Raw genomic sequence first — 15,893 nt, 5'->3', positions numbered from 1 at the left:
AATAGACCAAAGGAATGTAGTATGATTGCCAGGAAACATTAAGGGGCAGAGAATTAGATTTAATAAGAGTTAGACTTTTGCCAAGTGACTATGCTGTAGTGAGAGTTGATGTTATATTTTATTATCCCTATCTATAATTTTAGCAAAACCTGTCAATCAGAGCTATACGACCTGCATGAGACTGTGAAGTGAGTGAAAAATAAACTTTTATTCTGTTGAACCACTGAGATTGGGGTGAGAGGGCTCTTGTTAGATCAGTTGATATTAAGTAAGCTAATACACACTCATTAAAATCTTATCTACTTCTTTATCCAGATTGTGTAATGATATGAAAAATAAAGTCTATACTGTATAATAAAACTATTTCTAGTTCCATTTGTTTTTCAGATTTCCCTGTGTGTCTTATCTCTCAACCTATACTTTAATTTCTGGGTCTTAAAATTCTTTCCAGTTTCATAGCAGCTAGTAGGGTATTTTTTTCCTCCATATATAGTTGCTGAATAAATGAGTGAATAAGAATAGATAAGCGTCTGTGTGAGATTTAGAGTTATACTAATTTTATTCTATTAGTTAATTCTTCTTTTTTTTTTTTTCCAGATGGAAGTGGTAGGTGAAAGGCAAGAGTGTTTGTTTTCATAGTGAAATGTATGCATACACTGGAAGGCTTCTGACAGGCGTGTTTCACACACGATGAAATAAAACAATCCTCATTCAGACTTGGATGCTGAATTTTTTCCTAGCAGTCCACAGTGCCATATTTCTTCAACGGCAGTGTCTCTAAGCAGTGCATACTTTTGTTGGTGACCTTTGGGTTATGACATTTGCTTTTGCCCAAATATGCCACTGAGAACACAGGGCAATGTTTTCAAAAGAAATCCTATTTTTCCATCTGCAGAAAACATACACATTCACTAGGAAGTGCATTAACCACACAGATGCAATTAACTAGTGCAATAACCCACATGAGTTTTTTGTGTGAGCAAGCAGCTGTTTCAGAGGGTGATTAAAATATAATTCTATTTCTTAGGGGTGTTCCTATGTTACTAAAGAAGGAAAAGTCAGGATCTCAAAATATGTAGTTATTAGAATGTCTATACCCTCTTTCCACCCTTTTGCTTCTAGGTCAGATGAAACCTAAGCTTTATATGGCCCCCAGGAGTGTTCCAAGGTTGAGGAAAATTACAGATGGTAAAGCACATGTCCCAGTCCACTCCCAAGTCGTGGAGTTGACCGTTTTCACTAATTTCTATTTCTTTCTTCCCTTCCTTCCTTCCCTGATTTCCAAGCATAATATTTATGCTTGAAAATAAGCATAGCTCCCTCCCTTCTTCCCTCCCTCGCTCCCTCCCTCGCTCCCTCCCTCGCTCTCCCCCTTCGTTCCCCTGCTCTCTCTCTCTTTCTTTTTTATTAAACACTGGCATTGTGTTTAGAGCTCACGCTTTGTCTCTACAATTCAAAAATGAAAGCTTCTAATTTCAAATCCTTAGTCCAATCTTCAAACTGAATTTTTCCTTATTTGACTGTCCTCATCCTCCAGAAACATCAGCCCCTGTGTGATCTAATCAAGCAAACTCTCCTACAGGCCTCCACATTCACACTCACTCTATGCAGACTGATCTCTTCTACTAAACTACGCCTGTTACTGTTTGTCAGTCACGTTTCACCAGGCTCCACAGAACCTTTTCAGGCGAGCTCTACCGTAGGTGCCTTTATCCTTAAAACTTGCAACCTTGCGAGTTACACAGTGTACACACAGTTCCATGTATATAGAAGGATTTTAGACAAATAAATCTCACTATGTATAGTACATATTTTGAAATCTTTCCCTTTTACTTGTTATTCTATAATGTTAGATTGTAGTTTTCTCTTTCTTTTGTGACTTCCCTCTGTGCATAGTGTTTTCCTCACTCTTATACTGTTAGATGCCTTACTTTGAGAATAAATCTAATCCTAGCTCTTTTCTTCAGGAAAAATTAAACAAATCCAGCATAAATATCAAAAATTTAAATCTAAAACATCTAAAACTACTTCAATATTTAACGACTTTTAGTTACTATAATTTGCTAACGTATATCTATATGTGTATATATGTATATGTGTGTATATATCTGAAATCAGTTCATTTATATAGCCAAATGTATGTTTCATTATACCTTATACTCTATAAAATATTTCTTATTGCTTTCCTTTAAAGTAAATTGGTTGCCAGAGTCCATGAATGATGTACAATATCTGAATTGGTAGCACTTAGCAATTAGGCACTTAGCAATGCTAATGTCAGATACCAGACAAACTGGATGTCATACAAAGACTCACTTGACTTCACATTTGGTGTGCTCTGCAAAGCTGGCTATGGGTATGCATTTCAGAAGACAAAAGGAAAGTAATGTTCAAAAGCTGGCAGAGCAACTTTGGGTACAATACGCAGGAAAGAGGAGTTTAAATACCTGGCATTTGAATCAAAAGTTTGGAAGAGAGAACACTTCTTAGAAAGCAAATAACCTTGTAAAATTTGCGTTTATTAGGTTTTACACTTCCTTTCTTGTTGAAATATGCAAAGAGAATATTAAAATTCTAATATAAAAAAGTTCACTGTATTTCTTTTGACTTTCATCAACAATTTCTTAACTGTGTATACTTTAGACAATGAATTACTTTATGGATCCAACCTAATCTGCTTTTCATCTTTAGAAATTTATCATAATTTTTAGTACACTGAGGTCACCCTTTCTTGCTCTTTCTCCGTGGATGTTAATATTTTTTTTCCTATATTTCTAGTGATTTGTTGGAAGAAGGGAAGGTATGTATATTGAGAGGATTTTTGTACCTCACACCAATCAATTCTCTAACACTAACTTGATGTCCTACAATTTAATTCAATTCCAACACCACCTACCCACAGTTAGCGTCAGACTCCACAGGTTTAAGGGTTCAGTCCCACCCACAAGATTGCCCTCAATTTAGATGCCAATCTATCAGATCCCCAGGTTTCCTGCACTTCTGTTTGACTTGGCTACAAAGTTGGGGGTTCCCACACCTCCCCCTCCCTCAAGTTTTGAGAATTTGCTAGAATGACTTAACTAACTCAGAAAACACTCTACTCATTATTACGGTATATTATAAAGCACACAAATGAACAGCCAGATGAAGAGGTACATACGGTGAGGTCTGGAAGAGTCCCAAAGCACAGGAGCCTCTTTCTTCTTGGAGTTGGGGTGCATTACCCTCCTGGCAAGTGGATATGCTCACCAACTCAGAAGTTCCCCAAATCTCCTTGTCCAAGAGTTTTTATAGAGCTCAGTCTCCATTCCCCGCCCCCCCCCCCCCCGAGGATAGTCTGTTGGGCTGAAAGTTCCAAACTTCTGACCAAGGCTAGCTCTTTCTGGTGACTAGCCCCACTCTGAAGCTATTATTTAAGAGCCCACCAAGGATCACCTCATTAGAACAAAAGACACTCCTGCTGTCCTTATCACTCAGGAAATTATAAGGATTTTAGGAGCTCCATGTCAGGAACTGAGGACAAATATCAAATATTTTTCTTATTATACCACATATATATATACTCAGTCCACCATTTTTGACTTGATTATGTTGTAAATTTTGCTTTGAAGGTAATTCTTTATGATGGAATGACAATACTAAGGAGGAGAGTGTGGTTTGTGAATAATCTTAAATTGTTTCAATAAAATCTTTTGTTCCAAAGAACACTGTTAAGAAATATATCAATACTCTAGAAAATGCGTATAATTTTTCTCAAACTAAACTGGGTTAAATTCACAACAAAAAGACCTGATTTTAATATAAATAAATTAATATATAATAAACATCAATGAAGCTTGGGCCCTGAGTAGAATATTAAGAGATGCTACATGATTTGATTCACATTAGGCCTCTGACCTTCATTTGCAGATTCTAGAACATAAGTTGGCTATTTGTTCACATGAGTAACCCATGAAAATTAAAAAGCAACAATAAAATGTGATACTTGACTTCACAAAATCATAAGTAAACATATCATACCTAATCCTCTTTAATATTTCTACTAATAACAATAAATGTGTAATATATATGTGTGTGATGAAACATGCTGATTTTATTCTGTTTTAGTTATCAAAAAATGTGGATATATTTATAAAGGTAAAAAAATGGTGCCATCAGAATTATGCTTATTACACCTCCAAATATGTCCAAATATAGTAAAATCATTTATAATAAAATATTAGAACCATAATTTAAAAACATTAATAGTAGACATAGGTAGTGCTTGAGCAGGGCCCAGAAAGTTGATTAGAAGGATCACAGACAGTAATATATGCAAAGGCACAAAGACATGCAATGGTACAGTGTGATACAAAGTGCCTAAGTTAAGACTACAATTGGTACAAATAAGAATAAACCTTATTATGGGATCATATACAAGAAAAGGACTAATTTTTTTCATTTAAAACAAATTCAAAAGTGAGAGGTTGCTACTCTTAATTCAGAAGCTTGGTGATGTTAGGGTAAGTGCCCCCATGTTCCACGGTTCCAGTAGTGCTGTAGGCAAATGAAGTTAAGCCATGAGCCAACACTGTTCAGTGTCACAGTTCTTTATGCTTACCATCTCAGGAACACAAGATCTCTGCTGCCCTTCTAGCCACTTTAGGCATCTTCCAGAAAGGAGGAAGGAGATAGGCAGAAGGATAGGAGCTTTCTCCAAGTGTATTTTTATTCAAATTCTGAGAGTTTTTCCTGGGGTCTTCTGCTAGAACTTTGTCACGTGGTCAGTGCCTAGCAGCAAGGGAGGCTGACAACTGATAAAAAGCCAAAAAAAAAAAAAGGGTATTGGCAATACATAAAAGACAAGAAAATGTTGAAATGGATTTTAAAAGATCCAGTCAATGGTATCTTTTCAGAGGATGTCAATAAGTATCCTCCTAATTAGAACATAGAAAAATGGAGATGTATAAGGGAATTCAACAATGAGAAGTATTGGCAAGTCAGAGGAGCTTAGAACCAATGTTCTAGAAGAAAGTTTCCCACGTGTTTTACCCAGAACACTTGGTGCCTCAAAATCTTCTGTGACAAAAAAAAAAAAAATTGAAATACATTTGGGAAATACTGAATTTCTGTGTGATTTCCCTCTAGATATTAGCATATGAAAGAGTCCAAGAAGTCTTCACTAAATAAAGTGCTTAAATCTTCTTAAATTATCTTTTCTAAACATTTTTTACTGTAGAACTGTGTGTGGGGATGGGTAGTATGGGTGTGAGGGTGTGTGGGAGTTTGCATGTAGGAGTGAGAGAGAACTGTTAACCAAACCAGGATGTATCTCTGGAAATGCTGTGCTAGAAACTAAGGATCTTTCGCAGGTTCTTGAGCTGAAGAGTAACATTAAACATAAAGCATTGTCTTATGGATACTAATCTGGTGAGAGTATGCAGAATTCATTTGGATGAGATGTAGGGATGTTGCTAAGGCTGGAAGAAGGGAAGACTAGATAGGAGGCAATTGATTTAATGCAGGATTAGCATGGAAGGTCCAGAACAAAGGTTATAACACTGGCAATTAACTTAAAAAGAAGTAGTCAAAAAATATTTCATTACAAAAATTGTAGGATATTAGAGCTCAAATGGCCCTCAGAGATCAGCTAATTCAAAATTTCACATGATGAAATATGATAGACTGTTTTTAACAGGATAGATGTAAGGGGGATAGGGACAGTGGAGGGAAAGCAGGGGCCAAAGATGAGTAGATTTTGAGTCCATAAAACTACAAGAATTATGATATTATCATGAATGATAATGTCAAAAAAGTGTGCTTCTTAATGAATTTCATTCCGGACATGGCAGGTGTGAAGGACAGCTCCAGATACCAATGGGGATGTCCAACAGCCATTGAAAAGCTTGCAATTGGAGTTTGGACAAATGTTATGAGCCTTACAAAATATATTTATGATAATTGAAGCATTAGAGGATATTTCTTCTCACAGAAATAAACACAAAATAAGATGCAGAAACAATAAATAGTATAGCAAGCCCTTCTCATTTCTTCTAATCTCCCTCCTTTTATTTATTTCTCCTGTTAGTACACCTAAACATTGCCACTTAATGAACATCAAATAAAAAACAAATAGCCACCAGTCAAGCTTTCTTAATTATGATAGATACTTTTATAAAGTGATAAGTTCTTGAAATTGTGGATCCATTTGTCTATTGAAATCACATCTTTCAAAACTATACTTGTGCAAGTTTTACTGAAAAACCCAAGGTATGATGTGCATAACCAAAGGGATGTTGAACCCAGCAGCTAGAATGGGAGCTCTACCTCCTGTTTACAACTCTTAGATTTATACCTCATTTAAATGTTAATAAACTTGTATTATTATATGTCTAGTATTAGGTATCTGTCTCTGGCTTATTTTCTTCCTATGCCTTACTCTCCAGTACTGTAGCGATAATTTTTTTTGTTTTTTTGGTGAGGAAGATTAGCCCTGATCTGTTGCCAATCCTCCTCTTCTGCCTGAGGAAATTTGGCCCTAAGATAACATCCGTGCCCATCTTCCTCTACTTTACATGTGGGACACCTGCCACAGCATGGCTTGATAAGTGGTGCATAGGTCCATGCCTGGGATCCAAATTTGTGGACACCGGGCCACCAAAGCAGAGCATGCAAACTTAACCACTATGCCACCCGGCCAGCCCAATATTATTGTTATTATTATTTTGTGTTTGTGTGTGTGAGGAAGACAGGCTCTGGGCTAACATCCATTGCCAATCCTCCTCTTTTTGCTGAGGAAGATTAGCCCTGGGCTAACATCCGTGCCCATCTTCCTCTATTTTGTATCTGGGATGCCACCACAGCATGGCTTGATGAGCGGTGCCTAGGTCTGTGCCTGGGTCTGAACCTGCGAACCCTAGGCCACCAAAGTGGAGGGCATGTGACACCGGGCCGGCCCCTGTAGCAATAATTTTTATGATTGTCTTCATGTGAGAAATGGTGTCACCAATTTACTTGTTATTGTGGGAATTGAAGGTCATTTGGTGGACAGAAATAGAAATGTAGATGGTCACTCTTATCAGTCAGTGAAGGAAGAGGGGTAAGAAATTGAAAATATTGGTAGTGTCTAAAGTACTGTTTATATAGACTAGGATTTGTTTTCTTAACACGATGGGCCCCAAATCTGCATCATACATCAAATGCACAAATTCCACTATGCAGATTCACACAAAACAAAATATCAGAAGGTAAGTTTAATAATTTGCAACTGTGCTATAACTTTATTACTACCTTCTATAGCTGACATGGTCAATACTCCCTCCTCAGAAAAGAATATCTAGAAATGCAATTTCTAGTAAAACTTGGCCTAGTAATTCAGAGAGGTAGTCTCAACTGATTTTTTTGGGTAGAAACTGAATCTAAATGTTTATGAGAATGCAAACAAGCAGCTGTGATGGTTTTCTGGTATGTCAACTTCACTGGGTTACAGTCATCAGTTATTCATTCAAACACTAGATGTTTCTGTGAAGGCATGTTGTAGATGTGATTACAGCCTATATTCATTTGACTCTAGTAAAGGAGATTATCCTAGATAATCTGGCCTGAATCAATCAGTTGAAAGGCCTTAAAAGCAAAGCTGTGGTTTCCCTGAAGAAGAAATTTTGCCATGGACAAGAGACAGGAGTTTCAACCTGTGCCCGAGTTTGAGCTTGCCTTTCCTGAGTGCCTGCCCTACAGATTTTGGAATTGCCTAGCCAGCCCCTGCAATCATATAAGCCAATTCTTTATAATAAATCTCTTCATATTTATCTCCTACTTGTTCTGCTCATCTGGTTGAACCCTAAGTGATACAGAATCTAAGATAATCTTTAAAAAGAAGAACAAAGTTGAAGGACTTACACTACTCGATTTAAAAATGTACTATAAAGCTACAATAATCAAGACAAGTGGTGTTGGCTTAAAGGTAGACATATAGATCAATGGAACAGAATTGAGAGCTCAGAAATGAAATGATTTTTCACAAAGGTTCCAAGGCAATTCAACAGGGGGAAAATATAGTCTTTTCAACAAACAGTGCTGGGTCAATTGGATATCCATATGTAAAATATGAGCTTAGACCCTTCTCTCACACCATACACAAAAATTAACTCAAGATGGATCACAGACCTAAATATAAGAGCTAAAACTATAAAAACTAGGAGAAATCTTCCTGACCTTGCATTAGGCAGAGTTCTTAGGCATGACACCAAAAGCACAATCCATAAAAGAAAGAAAATGATAAATTGAATTTCATTAAAATTAAAATCTTTTGCACTTCAAAAGACTTTAAGAAAATAAAAAGACAACCAAAAGACTAGGAGAAAATATTTGCAAATCACATACTTCATAAGGGTTTTGGATCCAGAATATATAAAGAACTCTTACAACTCTAATAGGAACATAAACAACCCAATTAAAAAATCGGTAAAACTTGTATAGACATTTCACGGAAAAAGAGATAAAAAGAGCTAATAAGGGGCAAGCCCGGTGGTGTAGTAGTTAAGTTCATGTGCTCTGCTTCTGGTGGCCCAGGGTTCACAGGTTCGGATCCCGGGAGCAGACTTACGCACTGCTCATTAAGCTATGCTGTGGCAGGCGTCCCATATAAAGAAGAGGAAGATGGGCACAGATGTTAGCCCAGCAAATCTTCCTCAGGAAAAGAGGAGGATTCGCAACAGGTGTTAGCTCAGGACTAATCTTCCTCACACACACGCGCAAAAAAGAGCTACTAAGCACATGAAAAGGTGCTCAACATTACTAGGCATTAATGAAATGCCTATAAAAATCACAACATACTGACTACATACCCACTAGATTGCCTATAACAAAATAAACAGACAATAACAAGTGTTGGCGAGGGTGTGGAGAAACTAAAACCTTCATATGTTGCTCAAGGGAATGTATACTGGTACAGTCATTATATTTGAAAAACGGTTTGGCAGTTTCTTAAAAAGTTAAACATAAATTGCCATATGTTCCAGCAATTCTACTCCTAAGAATCAACCCAAGAGAAATGAAAACATAAGTCCATACAAACACTGGTACACAAATATTCACAACATCATTATTCATAATAGTGAAAGATGGGAAACAATCCAGATGTCCATGACCTGGTGAATGGATAAAATGTAGTGTATCATAAAATAGAATATCACTCAATACTAAAAAGGAATGAAATATTGACTCATTACTATATTGATGACCTCAAAGTCATACTAAGTAACAAGCCAGACACAAAGTATTAGCTATTGTATGATTTTGTATATATGAAATGTCCAGAAAATCAAATTTATAGCGATTGAAAGCTGATCAGTGATTTTCTGGGGGTGGGAGTGGGATTGATTGCAAATAGGTTCGAGGAATTTCAGGAAGTGAAGCAAATATTCTAAAATTAGATTATGGTGATAGTTGCATAATTCTAAAACAATTCAAAAATCATGAGTTGTACATTTATAATAGGTGAATTTTATGATATGTAAATTATCTCCCAATAAAGCTATAAATAAAGATACCTACATCATGATAATATTTACATAAAATTTGAAAAAATATTAAAAGGACTTATACTATTTAAGAATAAATACTTTAAAAAGTATAAGATCCTATGTGAAACGATAAACATTAAAGTGAAAATCAGATTTCCTCAAGGTAGGGAAGAAGGCAAAAGGGGAAGTGGCTTAATTCTATCTATAATGTTTTGCCAATTAAAATATATAAAACAAATGTAGAAAAAAGTTAACGATACGCTTGAGCAATTTTATCACTATCATAACGTTGTCAACATGCTAATATTTATACATCTATTTGATTGTAATATATTTCTTATAAAGATAAATTTTACTATATAAATTTATTGGTCTAAATAAACTACTTTAAATATATGCCAGACTTGGATCATTTATAAAACAGTACATTCTGCTTTATTGGCAGCATTATATGAGAGGCATTTTTCCATATTTTTAATTTTCTATCAAAACACCATTATTACTGCCTATGTAATTTTCCGCATATAGGTATACCATAATTTAACCATTTGTGTCAGATACATGAGTTGCTTACAGAAAACAAAAGTTTGGCTACTATAAATATGTGTATTTACACATAAGGTATTTATCATTTAATTATTATTTTAAAAATATTTATTTTTAAATTAATTTTTAATAAGTATTCTATTAAATTATTTAATAAGTATTATTATTTAATTCTAACTCATCAAAATAAATTTAAGATAATGCTCTGATTTGATTTTTTTTCTAATTGACTTTTAAAGCATTTATTGACTATTTTATCTTTTTCCACTCATTTAAATGCTACCTTTATGCATAGCAAATATTAGAGTGAACCAAATGAAACTGCTAATTTTGTAGATCAAAAACAGTTATTCTGTTAAATTTCATATAGTTCAATGTAATTAATACATCAGGACTATCTATTCTGCTCTTTTAGTTTCTAATTTCTCCTTTATTATGACACTATGCTAATTACACGGTAAGTGGGTCCATTCATTCACTCCTTTTCTTCCCCTTAAGTTTATGACTATTTTTCCCATGTGTTAGTTCATAATTTTTAAAAAAAAAAATACTCTGTCAGATTCTCCCAAATATCCCCTTTTATTTTAACTTGAATTGTGATACACCTTTAAGTCAATCTGGGGGAAAATGTCATGTTTACGTGCTGAGTATTGCTCTTTATTTTATTTGTCCAAATACAATTTTATGGATTCTTTCTATGTGTCCCATACATCTCTTGCTGAGGTTAATTTTGTGTTTCAATAAAATTTGTTTCTGATGTGAATGAGATAGTTTTTTCATTTTATTTTCTGATGATTTATTACTTGCATAATATAATGATAGCTAACATTTATTGATTATGTATTATTATCTACATGCTGGCTACTATTCTAATTAGCTTTCATGAAATTTCTGGTGTAATCTTCACAACATACCTGTGAGGCAATTACTAGTGCTAGCTCCATTTTATAGATGAGGACACTGAGGCACAGAGGTTAAATAACTTATCCATGATGCAATAGCTAGTAAGAAAGTATTTGAATGTAAGCAGTTTAATTATTAGGCCCTAATTTTAACGTCATATCAAAACTTTTTATTTATATTCATTTACTTTATATCCTGTCACATAATTGAACTCTTCTATTAGTTCTAGAAGTATTTTAGGTATTGTTTTAGCTTCTCTGGATACTTCAGTTATATCTCATACTATAGAATTAATCTTTTATTTGCTCCTGTTATCCTTTCTCTATTGAACAGAGAAAGGTTCCTTTATTCTTCCTATGTCGTGGGTATCTTAATCTCTGAAGAAGGAAAGATATTCTCAATTTAATCTAATTCTGAAGTTCATGGGTCAATTATTAGAGAGACACAAGTCAATTTATACTTTGAACTAATATATGTACACTGTTCAGTTTTACGCCATAGTGTTTCCTTATAAAAATTATTTTAATCTGAAATACATAGGCAATATGCTGAGTTTTAAATAAAAGTTTATTTGTTCATATGCTTGTATTCACCAAAAGCCCTTAAATTTACATGGTTCCAAAAGGGTCCATAGAATACACCAAACACTTCTTCAACCTTTACTCACATAATCCCATAATCACTAAATTTACATATATTTAGTAGTCAAAAAACAAGAAAACAATCTATACACAAACATCTATGCATGAGAACCTAATTACTATAAAATTTTACTAACAGGTTTATAAAAACCTCTTTTTTTTTTAATAATTTTATTTATTTATTTATTCCCCCCGCCGCCCAAAGCCCCAGTAGATAGTTGTATGTCATAGCTACGCATCCTTCTAGTTGCTCTATGTGGGACGTGGCCTCAGCATGGCCGGAGAAACGGTGCGTCGGTGCGTGCCCGGGATCTGAACCCAGGCTGCCAGCAACGGAGTGCTCACACTTAACCGCTAAGCCACAGGCCGGCCCTATAAAAACCTCTTTTTATAAAAATTCTAACGTAGTTACAATAAATAGTTATGCATAACAATTAGAAGTATTATCTTTGCAACTTACTCTTTAAGTAGTTCAGACGGTAATAGGGGAGAAATTCAGCTTATGTGATTTTGATGTGTGACAAATCCAAGAATTGACAGAACCATGTAAATCATGTGTATTATCATGCCTCATCTGAATGTCTCTATAACATATACAAGTTGAAGGATTAAGTGTGAGAAGAGCTTTCAAAGCTGAGTCAGTGCTGGGGGCTGTCTTGACACTGATTAAGACACTGACAGAGTGCACAAAAAAACCATTTGTTGGCATGACATGTCAGATGGATGAAGAATCAGTCTTTGTCTATTGAGTTCAGTTTTCTTTCAAACTGACTTATAGATCAGCTGCAGTATTTTCAGAGGCAAATAGTACATTGATTTTTAATATGGGCGTTATGCAAATTACGTAGTAATGAAAACTTTTTAAACAGGCTTTTCTATATAGCATTAGTAAGCACAATGAACAATTGCGCATGAATATGAGCAGTGTTTCCTTCCATCTTCTACTTCTCAGAGCCACTTTTTAAAACAGCAGCTCCCGTTAAAAGACTAATTCTCTTTCTACCCATGACTAAACTGTGCGGTGAGGTTTACTTTTGTTTGGCACTGAAAAATAAATGATGGAAAATGGGAGCTAACAATATGTTCTGATTATTCCTGCAGTATACAATATTCTGTGAATGTGACAAACCACGTTTATCCCACTAGGGAGAGCGAGTGAGGGAGAGAGATTCCCTGTGATTTATTGGCATGCATACTGCTGTTAAATAGCCATTTTATTATTCCACCTTGACATTGACATATTTTATTTCACTTCTCAGAATTAAGATTTTCATATGCAAAATCTTACCTAAATGTTGTATTGACTGTGAGAATAAAAGTTATTTGGGGCAGTAGCTAAGACCGTTGGGTCCACCAAGTATTATGTTTCCCTTGATACTACTCTAAATTATATGTGTTTTTTACTGTTTCCATCTAAGATGTTTAAAGTAACCCATTTCCCATATTTCTAGATTTTTAAAAAATGGTAGCGCAGAACAAGTAGGTCGTGATTCTAGAAAGACAGTTTATTCATTTCATTTAAGAAAGGATACAAGATCGTCTCCATACATACCCTTGTCCCCACTATATTTCTAGCTTATGACTGATGTTAATATGAGCAGCACTATCCAATATAGCTGGCTGTCTCAGTATAAGAAAGGAATCATTGTATTAATATCTGCTCAGTGGTGATTTTCTTATGGCCATGGAAGAAGATGTTTTTTGAAAGGGGCAAGGAGAACCAAAAGACCACACTCTCTTTCTCTGTTCTACTTGATGTGAAAATAAAAACTCTAAGATGACTGGCCAGAGTAATGAGTAAAATCTGTGATCGGAAAAGATAGTAAAGCTAACGACTCAACATATGAAACTTGACTTTGTTGTCAAGTTTGTGGAAAAATACAGAACAGGAATATTCCAAATAATTTTAAAATGTGTAATATTTAATTGTATATATACTGGGATTTAACCTAGAGGAGAAAAAAAAAAGATATGTCTTTACTTAATTGATATTGCTGTTCTCAGACTGTCGTGTATGTGTTATGGAATAAAAAAACAAATAAGTAATTACATTAGTGTCACAGAACCAGAGAGATTTGGCAAGGGAGAAATAGGATACAAACATAAAACAGATGAGGTTAAGTAAAATCTCTGTAGTCCTGAATTAGAATTACAAGTGATCATGATGTATTAAAAAAAGATTTCTTAGCTCTGTCTACTGAAAAATCCAGAAACAATGATCCAATAAAATCCTTGGATCCTCATGGTCGTCTCTAATATTGTTTTTCTCCGAAAGAATACAAGGTTCCTTGGAAGAAGTGGCTGATTCCACATCTTGGGCAGGACATATACAAGATGAGTATGAAACAATTTGTCATATCAAAACAAGGATACAAAGACTACTAGGGTAATGATAAAAGGACATGGGAGCCTACTTGGTTTTTTGAATAGCCCAAACTGGGGGCACAATTTAGCACCAGTAAGTGTGGAACTTGTAATGGATTGAAATACAGCTAAAATATTTAAATCAATGAGGTCATAATAATACTCAAAAAAAAATCCCACAATTCACCATTGGCCTCCGAAGGATGCCAAGAAACCAACTCATTTTTAAAACTAGCAAATAAAATACTTATTCTGATTTTTCTATGCAATCTACATTTTGGAGTAACAAAATTGCTGATGAGGTGAATTTTCTCTTTATTGAAGTAGTCCAGCTAATAATTGAAGAATAAAAGACATAACTAAAACATGATCATTTTCATAAAATAAGAGATTTAGGCCAGAGGTCAGCAAATTTTTTCTATGAAGGGTCAGATGGTAAATATTCTAGGCCTTGAGGCCCATATGGTGCCTATTGCAACTCTGCCGTTATAACATGAAAGAGGCCATAAACAAACAAAAATGAATGAATTAGTCTGTGTTTCAATAAAACTTTATTTACAAAAATAGGCTGCAGGACATTTTGGCCCATGGGCCACAGTTTATTGACCTCTGATACAAGCAATGATCACCAATGACTGCTAATATTATCAAAAGAGAGACAAGATAGTATATGCCTCCTGATAGAAGTATATAACAATATATAACACAATTTATGCAGTATTCTCACACACACACATGCAAAATGAACCTACGTCTGGTCAAGGCTCTAGGTCTAAATATCAGAGAACAAAGGAATCAATTGCAATAGAAAGGGCAATAACTTTTTAGATCCTGATTCAAACAGATAAAGTACATGTATTTACATATATATTTGTACAACATACATATATGTGAGACAGGTAGGAAAATTTGAACACTAATTGGTTATGTGATGATGTTAATATATTGTTAGTAATTGTTAAGTGAAATATGGTACTGTGGTTACATTTTCAAAGAGTATCTTTTATACAGAATTTTTACATGTGAAATTATACGTTGTCTGGGATTTGCTTCAAAATAATCTACAAAAGGGAGCAGGGAGTGCATGGGGCATAAAATGAAATTATATAGAAATGGATAGTTATTAAAGTTGAGTGATGAGTACACTGGGGCTATTACACTATTTTGTCTAGTTTTGTGTACGTATAAAGTTTTTCATAATATAAAGCTTTTAAAAAGCTAAGCAGAAGAATATACTTAGTAGTACATAAATTTCAGTTTCTTATCTGGAAGACTTTGGATTTTCCTGTATTTTTTTTGAGATTTTCCCCCTTCTTTGACAGTCCTTTGTATTTGTCCATTGCAAATTCATGTTCTTTGCTTTTGATTATTCTCTTGATTTTCAAGGCCGTATAGATTTTATTTCATCTAAAGAAAAAGCTAGCCTCTTAAACTTTGGGGTTATTCCTCATAGTTCTTTACATAGCATGTTCATCAACACTGTAAAATAACTCTAACTTGTTCTAAGAAAGCAATGTCTTGAATCCAAATCTAAATTCAAGTTTCTTTCTAGTTCATGATGAAGGTCATAGCAACCCTACTGGGGTTAGCTTGACAATTTAGATGACTTATTATGTAGTTATTACTTTATAACCATATGTATTATAACAGCATTGTATGTTACAAATGAATGTTTCATCATATCAAGAATAGGATATACTCATTTTTATTATGCTTATTGATTTATGTCATTTTATAATATTTAATCAATGAAAGTGGAAGTGTGATACACTTCTGAGCTTAATACACAAAGTAACAATGAGAAACTCTCGGAAAAATAAGCAATAAAACTATATTTTATGTTTTATAGAAATGTTAAAATCTTTCAAATTACACTTTTATCCATATATACCCAGCAAGTTCTCATGTATAATTGGAAGCATTTGAGTTTTTATTT

Source organism: Diceros bicornis, chromosome 10, assembly GCF_020826845.1.
Source record: "Diceros bicornis minor isolate mBicDic1 chromosome 10, mDicBic1.mat.cur, whole genome shotgun sequence".
Classification (NCBI taxonomy): Eukaryota; Metazoa; Chordata; class Mammalia; order Perissodactyla; family Rhinocerotidae; genus Diceros; species Diceros bicornis.
Note: the sequence above shows the minus strand (reverse complement) of the source record.